Source organism: Physeter macrocephalus, chromosome 7 (assembly GCF_002837175.3).
Source record: "Physeter macrocephalus isolate SW-GA chromosome 7, ASM283717v5, whole genome shotgun sequence".
Taxonomy (NCBI): domain Eukaryota; kingdom Metazoa; phylum Chordata; class Mammalia; order Artiodactyla; family Physeteridae; genus Physeter; species Physeter macrocephalus.
This window is the reverse complement of record NC_041220.1, coordinates 118,868,556-118,878,116: the sequence shown is the minus strand read 5'-3', so window position 1 is coordinate 118,878,116 and position 9,561 is coordinate 118,868,556. Positions and strand designations below refer to the sequence as shown.

Here is a 9,561-nt window from a genome sequence, read left to right as displayed (position 1 = left end):
CAGGCTCCAGATCAGCCAAGCCTTTTGCCATTGCCCATGATTCCATATATGTAGTAAGCTTGGGCTTAGATATGTAGTGGGTGGTAATTCTGGAACATAGGGGAAGGGATGGAAGCAGAGTAGACACTGGAGTCTCATGTCACAGCAGATCACACACCTGTGACTTGGTACCAATATGGGACAGGAGGAGTAACATAACCGTAGCAGTAAGTTAGAGGGAAGACTGAGAATATCCTCTGTACCTGGTGGCCACTAGCTAACAACACAAATAATGGTTATAATGAAATAAAACCAAACATGAATTTGAGTTTTGTTATTTTGGAATGCTTAACAAAGATGTGGTAGAAAAAAATTCCGAAGAACTCTTCAGTGTTCATACTTGTAGATTGTTGTCACCTTAAACTCAGTTTACTTAAAATCAAAGAAAACAAACTTTGAGAAAAACAATGGGGCAGCATGCTAACATTTATGTTTCTAGCACTGATACATTTTGCTTAGTCTTAAATTTTGGAATCATCTGTAACTCATACCTCTTTAGATCCTACACTGAACCAATTCCTATCATTCTTCCCTTAAAAGGCATCCGATACTTATTCATTATGTTTTGTTTCCATCTCCGGCTTCTGACTGCAGAAACTTGTCTCACTTTTTGATTATGAACTGATATCTTAATTGAGCTTTCCCTATCTAATCAACCCTGCCTACCACTGCTAAGTTAGTTGTCCTGAAAAATCTATTTTCAGTACCTCATTTTTGGTCAAAAACTATAAAAAATACAAATAAAAGTTGCTTGTTAAATACCTTTAAAGAATTTTAAAAAGAAAGCCCCAAACTGAGAAAGTATTTTAGCAACACGTTTGAGGGATGAGTGTTGAAACTTGCTACTATATATAAGGGATGCTTCCAACTTAGCAAAAGACAAAGTCCCCAAAGAAAAATGGGAAAACATCGTGATAATTCACAAATGAAGAACTATAAACCGACAATACACATGAAAAAAATGTGCAAGTTGATAATAATAAAAATACAAATCAAAATACAACTCACCTTTCTGCACTACCCATGGAGGGGTCCATACAGCATTGTTCTGGGTTCCTATCATAAGGTAAATGGAAATTTTCACCATGTCCAGAGCCCTTGATATTCTGCTAACGAGGGAGGAGGATTCCACAAATTCCTTGCAGCAGGAACCCACTTAGGTGGCAACAACCTTGACTTCCAAATGGAACAGTACATCTACAAAAAAAAAAAAAGCAGTGGCATCTACATCATAAATATGAAGAGAAACTGGGAAAAGCTTAGAAGACTTTGCTGGCAGCTTGTGCCATTGAAAACTCAGCTGATGTCGGTATCATATCCTCCAAGATTACTGGTGATTGAGCTGTGCTGAAGTTTGCTGCTGTCACTGGAACCACTCCTACTGCTGGCTGCTTAACTCCTGGAATATTCACCAGCCAAATCCAGGCAGCCTTCTGGGGGTCATGACTTCTGGTGGTTACTGATCAGTGGTTGACCTGGTGGTTGACCACCAGACTCTCAGAGAGGCATTTTATGTTAACCCGCCTACAATCACTCAGTATAACACAGACTGTCCTCTGCACTATGTGAAGGCTCTAGCAGGAAGGACAGAGACCATCCCCTATAACAACAAAGGGGCTCACGTAGTGAGTCTGATATGGTAGATGCTGCCCAAGGAAGCTCTGCACATACGTGGAACCTTCTCCTGTGAACACCCATGGGAGGTCACACCTAATCTCTGCTCCTTCAGAGGTCTGAAATAGACTGAAAAGGAAGATCAGGCTGCTTAAAAGGCTGTAACCAAGGAGGGAATTCAGGATGAATGAACTGCTCCAGCTCCCAAATTTACTGCCACTCAATCCCAGGTCCCAGGCTGGTCTGAAGGTTGGCAGGTGCCCTCTGTGCTATCCGGCAGTTCCCTGCTGAAGAATGGAGAGCTCAGTCTGCCGCTGGAGAGTGGTCTGCAGCTCACACTGCTTGGGCCACTGACTGGATACTGAATGGAAGCAGGTATTGCAAGAAAAGAAGTTCCCAGAGCATGATAAAGCTGCATTTTCAGCACAGGATAATGTTCCATTTCATGGCACACATATTACATTGTTAAAAAATAACAACCTGGCCTACTTGATTAAAACCATGTTTTAATGACCATGTTTATGGGGAGCAGCAACTTACAAAAAGCACCCTGGGGGCGACACACTGACCATTTTGGCGGGGGAAGGGGTCCAGTTTCAAAGTCTGACCCATAAGGCATAGGGACAAGTTGTCAAATCTTTAACTTTTTAGTTGCATCTGGAATTTATACAAAACATTAAAAATGTACATTCCCCTCTCTGTGTTTAATGTACTCTAATGATGATCAATTTGGGGGAGAGGTCCTCCTTTCAAATCACAAGTAGGATCATTTCCAAATTCAAAGACACAGCCATGCTCTTCTGTGTCTTAACTTCAGGCGACCTTCTGAACCAGGAAGTGTTTTCCTTTCCTGTCAGTGCAGCTTCTCAGTCTCCTGTTGCTTCTGCTATTCAGACCTCTTTAATGTGAATGTCAATTGTTTACTGCCAATTGTAGTGTCTGATACACTCAGTGTCCCATTTTCTGATTCACAATTCAAACGATCTTCAAGGGTTTTATTCATCTGCTTCTGGTTGGTGGCAGAGTCTTTGAAGCTTCCGAGTTCTTCTCCTGCTTTGATCACATGTAACTGGGGCTTGAGGACCATCTGCTGGTTCTCCTTGTGTCTTTCCTACTGCTTCCGCTTGGTGGAGAAGTCTGTGCTACTTCCGGACCTCTTCAACCCCATCTTTTTTAACATCTGAACTCAAAATTTTCTGCATCACTTGGTTTTCCTTCCAGTTCTTTCTCTTCTCCTTTTTCATGAAGAATCTAAGAATCTTAGTTTCTTCTTGCTTTTTTCACTAATTTTTGAAACAGGTGAATTCAAAAGCCTAAATTCTTCACTCTCTTGGTCTCCTTGAAAGCGTTCTCAAATGTAACTTTTAAAACCATCGCTGGTAAGAAAGATTATTAGGAAGGCTCTTCACTTTCTTCTTCTGTGTAGATTTTTGCTTCTCTTCCTCTTCCTCAGTTAAGTGCTAGCCCTTTGTTAACTTTTGGCAATTTCTTTTTTTTTTTTTTTTTTTTTTGTGGTATGCGGGCCTCCCTCTGCTGCAGCCTCTCCCGTTGCGGGCACAGGCTCCGGACGCGCAGGCCCAGCGGCCATAGCTCACGGGCCCAGCCGCTTCGCGGCACGTGGGATCCTCCCAGACCGGGGCGCGAACCCGGTTCCCCTGCATCGGCAGGCGGACGCGCAACCACTGCGCCACCAGGGAAGCCCCTGGCAATTTCTTTAATGGGACTCTGTGCATGAGTTTCTTCTATCTTCTGTTGGATCTTATATTTCCCATATGCTTCATAAGCAAATGGATTTATCATGCATTTCATGAGTCTTATAGCCATGAAAAATCCAGGAATATATGCCCGGAGAAAAAGTGGTTCAATAATATGTGTGAGCCCAACATTTTCAGGGGCTTTCTTGGTGGCAAATTTTTAATTATCATAAACTGTTCTTTCTGTATCCTCTCCTATTTCTTCTGTCAATTTGTCTAAGAAAGAACACATAACCTGGGAACAGAACCCAAAACTAGATTACTGGTTTATTCTAAAGGGATATAACTCAGGAACAGCCAGATGGAAGAGATGCATAGGTCGAGGTAATGGGAAAGGGCATGGAGCTTTCATGCCATCTCCTAGGGCACCCCTTTCCCTGAATCTCCATGCTCACCAATGCGGAAGCTCCAAGGATAGCGTATATTTGTGAACCAAAACATGAAAAATAGATGTCATAAATAAAATTATACTTATGGGGAAGTGAAGCAGCATATTTTAAATTGGAATTGCCTCTGATAATCTAGGACATATGATTGGCTTAGAGACATCATCAGAAAGTGGTGGGAAAATTGTTTTTCTTCTTATGTTCTTTATCACTCCCAGGCTTTCAGTGACAATGAGAAAAATCAGGATAAGCTGTTCTTAAGAATTTGAGGACATCATGGCAAAAGTTAACGATAAAGTATTTCTTAAAAGTAGCAAATATATCAACATTTTCATAATGAAATCATAGGACTAAAAAAGGATGTGACTTTTAGAATGCATTCCATATGCTATGTACCTTCTTATACATTAACTTCTTGAAGCTACATATCCGTTCCATAGGATATATATAGAAAAGAGTTTAGTCTAACTACTTTAGCAGAAATACTAAAGGAAATTAAATACCTCCTAGAAGCTCTAGGAGAGCTGGAAGAGAACCACACTTGGATACTGCACTGATGGGAGTAGTACAGGGTAGAAAAACTTCCAAATAGACCTTAGACATGAAAATTATCTGAGAATTTTAAAAGCATAAAGGAAATTATTATTAATGGCATCATGAGAAACTATAAGTACATTAGAAAGTATATTCAGTGTCTTCTCTCAACTTTTATATGATTTTCATGTGATTGATCTTCATCCAATTTCATGGCCATTGTAGGTACTCAAAAGCAGTGTATGTCCTTCACACTCAATTACATTAGCTTTAATTCTAATGATGTTTAAGCAAATTTTACAAATTAAAAGACACTCAGCAAAATGATTTAGTTATCAGTTAACAGCCTAGAGTAGATTTATTATTTGCTCACAATTATTTGTCTCCTCCCCACCCATGCCATGTTTCCCCACTGGTGGGGAATACACCCTCTTGTTCCATTGACATTGGCTTAGCCATGAGACTTGCTTTAGTCAATGGAGTGTAAGTAGGTGTGACATACACCTATCCAAATAGAAGCTTTAAATGCTTTGCCTGGGTTGGCTCTGTCCTGTCTAAGCAGGACATGAGAACATGAGAACATCATGTCTCAGATGGTGGCTCCTCCTTTAGAATGGATACAGGTATGAGAGGACTCATGCAGCTAGGCTGAGCTCAGTGGAGCTCAGCAAAGAACAGCTTTCAAGTTACATCCACATCAATAAAAAATGTGTCTTGTGGAAAGCTGCTGCAATTTTGGGTTTGTTTCCTGCCATTAGTAAAAGTTGATAATATACAGGTAAACATAATTTCTTAACATAGGGTCAAATTTAGACATTACTACATTTAAAGGGAAAAGCCCTAAGGTTAAGGTTGAATTAAATTGCTTTCACATATCATTGCTAATAACTTACTTCTCTCAGCAAAAAGACCTTACACAAAAGGAGAAGTATATTCCACAGGACACTCAGTCTAAGAGAGTGTGTAGTGTGTGTATCACTTTTTATATAATATATGAACACCTTTAGAGAATTTCCTAAGTCGCCTGTTATAAGTTTTACTAATCATAATCAGTTTCAGATACAAATACAAAATAAAATTGAATGTAGAATTAGGAAGTCATGATAGTATGAATTTGCTTTAAAACAATGATAAAATTTCTATGAACTGAACCTTATTACTATTGCTGGGAATACTCAATTATAAGCCAAAGGTTTTTTCCTCCTAAAATTTTAATCCTCAGATAAGAGGATATAGTTATTTTATATCCAAGGTCTTACAAAGTCTAGTTATGGCAGACCTTCTCTCAATTTACTAAATTTTGATTAATCAAATACAATTTGGGAAAGAAGACACATTAGTCTGAACCCACATATGTCAATATTAGTATTAAATGATTCACTGAATAAATTGGTGAAAAAAACAAAAGAAACTTTAACACATATTTCTTCATTACTCTCACTGGGATGACTTCACAATTTTAAGTGTTTGACTGTAAACAAGGCTTCTAAAATTTACTTCAAAAGCAAAGCAGAAAGTGTGGTTATGTTGTGGAGATCATAAACGCATGTACATAGGACAATATAAAATAATGTATTAATGTTTTCTGATTGTATACTCTCAGGGTAAATTTTCCAGTGAGAATAACATATACTGATCCAACACATGTTCTATCTCAAAAAATGTGGTCTGGCAAAGTTAAGTTCTCTCAACAAAGAGGATTCAACAAGCAACTCTGAGGGTAATGATACTACATTGTAAGATACATATGAAAAGCTTGAATAAAATATTTTCAAAAAACGTGGAAAAGCATATTTTTATATAAATAAGGTAATTATATAAGTGAATTTGAATATTTTATAACTTATTTAATAAATTAAATATTAAAAGTTAATATTTTACAATTATGTATTTATAATTAAATATTAACAGGGTATAGTTAGTAAAAAAGCCACAAACCTAATTTTGGACCTCCTCCTTGGGAAGATGGGAGATGGCTTTATAATTTGAGTTAACTCATAGTAGGAATGCATGGTATCTAACTCCTTTCTGGACCAATTCCTTTTAATATTTACTAAATAGTATTACTTAATCTCTCATCCCTTTTCCACTCAAGATCAGTTCACCCATTTAATAATCAATTAATCAGTCTAGAATGTAATTCACAAGAGGAAATGTCCATGTCTCCTAACTTCAGGAGGCTAAAGGTTAGATTGAAAGGCAGAGCTCCTATTTAATCATTCTAACATGTTTGATTAATTTTCTTTTGATGAAGAAGAAGACAGAATTCAACAGCCAAAGGGTAAGATGTCATCTCAGACTCAGATCAACCCTTTGTTAATTAAGACATTGCTGGGCCCAATTAGACAAGTAAAGATTCAATTACTGTCACTGGTAAAGGGAGGCAGCTTAATTGGTTTCCTTCAACCACCACAATTTAAATTGAATTTTCATTAAAACTACAGGAGGGCAGACAGAAGAAGCAAGAACTACAATCCTGCAGCCTGTGGAATGAAAACCACATTCACAGAAAGATAGACAAAATGAAAAGTCAGAGGTCTATGTACCGGACGACAGAGCAAGATAAAACCCAGAAAAACAATTAAATGAAGTGGAGATAGGCAACCTCCCAGAAAAAGAATTCAGAATAATGATAGTGAAAATGATCCAGGACCTTGGATAAAGAATGGAGGAAAAGAGTGAGAAGATGCAAGAAATGTTTAACAAAGACCTACAAGAATTAAAGCACAAACATGTAGAAGAATTAAAGAACAAACAAACAGGATGAAAAATACAATACCTGAAATGAAAAATACACGAGAAGGAATCAAAAGCAGAATAACTGAGGCAGAAGAACAGATAAGTGACCTGGAAGACAGAATGGTGGAATTCACTGCTGCAGAACAGAATAAACAAAAAAGAAATAAAAACAGCCTAATAGGGCTTCCCTGGTGGCGCAGTGGTTGCGCGTCCGCCTGCCGATGCAGGGGAGCCGGGTTCGCGCCCCGGTCTGGGAGGATCCCACGTACGGGGCCGGCCCGTCCGGAGCCTGTGCTCCGCAGCGGGAGGGGCCACAGCAGGGGGAGGCCTGCATACCACAAAAAAAAAAAAAAAAAAAAAAACAGCCTAAGAGACTTCTGGGACAACACTAAATGCACCAACATTTGCATTATAGGGGTCCCAGAAGAAGAGAAAGATAAAGGACCCAATAAAATATTTGAAGAGATTATAGTTGAAAACTTCCTTAACATGGGAAAGAAAATAGTCACCCAAGTCCAGGAAATGCAGAGAGTCCTAGGCAGCATAAACCCAAGGAGAAACATGCTGAGACACATAGTAATCAAACTGACAAAAATTAAAGACAAAGAAAAATTACTAAAAGCAACAAGGGAAAAATGGCAAATAACATACAAGGGAACTCCCATAAGGTTAACAGCTGATTTCTCTACAGAAACTCTACAAGCCAGAAGGGAGTGGCACAGTATATTTAAAGTGATGAAAGGGAAGAACCTACAACCAACATTACTCTAACCAGCAAGGATTTCATTCAGATTCAACAGAGAAATCAAAAGCTTACAAAACAGCAAAAGCTAAGAGAATTCAGCATCTCCAAACCAGCTCTACAACAAATGCTAAAGGAACTTCTCTGAGTGGGAAACAAAAGAGAAGAAAATGACCTACAAAAACAAAGCCAAAACAATTAAGAAAATGGTAATAGGAACATACATACCAATAATTACCTTAAATGTAAATGGATTAAATGCTCCAATCAAAAGACATAGACCCGCTGAATGGAAACAAGAATCCCTTGTTTCTTCACACTGTGGAAGATGTGTCATATACGCTTGGCATATCTGCTCTAGGGCTTTGCTCTTTGAACCGTAGTCTGTGGTCACACACGGCTCACAGAGGAGCAGACTAGAAATGAAGACTCTCAGGCTCCACCTCAGACCTACTGTATCAGAATTTGCACTTTTAAGAGTAACCCTAGATGGCTGGTTTGCACTTTAAAGGTTGAAGAAAACTCCTCTTAGGATTTCTTTGTAATTACTCTTTGGAACAACAGTTCTCAGCCCTAGTTGCACATTAGAATCACCTGGGGAACTTTCAAAATTCCTAGTCCTGTTACCCAGGGCACACACTTGTCTACAGCAGAATCACTGGACATGGTCCAGGTATCAGTATATATATATATATTTTTTTTGTGTGTGTGTGTGTGTGTGTGTGGTATGCGGGCCTCCCTCTGCTGTGGTCTCTCCCGTTGCGGAGCACAGGCTCCGGACGCGCAGGCCCAGCGGCCATGGCTCACGGGCCCAGCCGCTCCGCGGCATGCGGGATCCTCCCAGACCGGGGCGCGAACCCGGTTCCCCTGCATCGGCAGGCGGACGCGCAACCACTGCGCCACCAGGGAAGCCCCAGGTATCAGTATATTTTAATGATCCCCTGGTGATTCCAATTGTGCAATCAAGATTGAGACTCTTGAGAGTGAATCAGAATCACCTGGTGATATTCTCAAAACACAGATTCTGGCCCTCAAATGCCCCGAATTCCTGATTTAGTAGGAATGGGTAGAATCTAAGATGTACCTTGAACAAGTTCCAAGTTACTGCTGCTGCTATGCAGGTAGCCATGCTTTGAGAAAAACGAACTTAGAGGATGTGACTCAGAGCGGAAAATTTCAAAAACTGTTGCCTAGGAAAAAGTATTACTCCATCTCCAGCCTATCTCCTGCTACTCCTTATAAATAAATTGATGAATTCAATATTTATGAGCCTCTGACACCCTGAACTTCTTTACTCTGAAACCCTTATCTTTACTGTTCTTCAGAAACCCAATCACCGAGCCGCATCATGGCTATTTTTTTCAGCACCCAGAACAGTTCCACCAAAAAAAAGTCAGACTTCATACTAGATAGATACACTTGAACACAACCCAGGAAACACTGACAGCATACTCTTCTTTCTGGATTTTTTCATCCCAATAAATGACATCACCGTTTACCTCAGCTATGTGATCTATTATGTCCCAGAGTCATCTTTGATTCTCTTTTCTCTTTTACGTTATGTCCAATATGCCAACAAGTTCTACTGATCATTTCCCTGTAACACCCTTAATCATATCTTCTCTTTTCCCTATTTACCAAGAGCAATCATCTTAGTCTCTGTTTACTCACAGATGGTTGTGTCTCTCCCTAACCTCATCCAGTCAGGCACTGACTGAAATGTTAAAATACAAACTGCTTGTCACCCACAAAT

At 39.4% G+C, this 9,561-nt stretch overlaps 2 pseudogenes; one reads left to right on the top strand and one right to left on the bottom strand.

Moving 5' to 3' along the window:
• The first annotated feature begins 1,124 nt into the window (after positions 1-1,124).
• Positions 1,125-2,122, top strand: LOC102989480 (40S ribosomal protein SA-like; annotated as a pseudogene).
• Positions 2,123-2,431: 309 nt separating this feature from the next.
• LOC102989755 (nucleolar protein 10-like) lies at positions 2,432-8,474 on the bottom strand (annotated as a pseudogene).
• Positions 8,475-9,561: the final 1,087 nt, after the last annotated feature.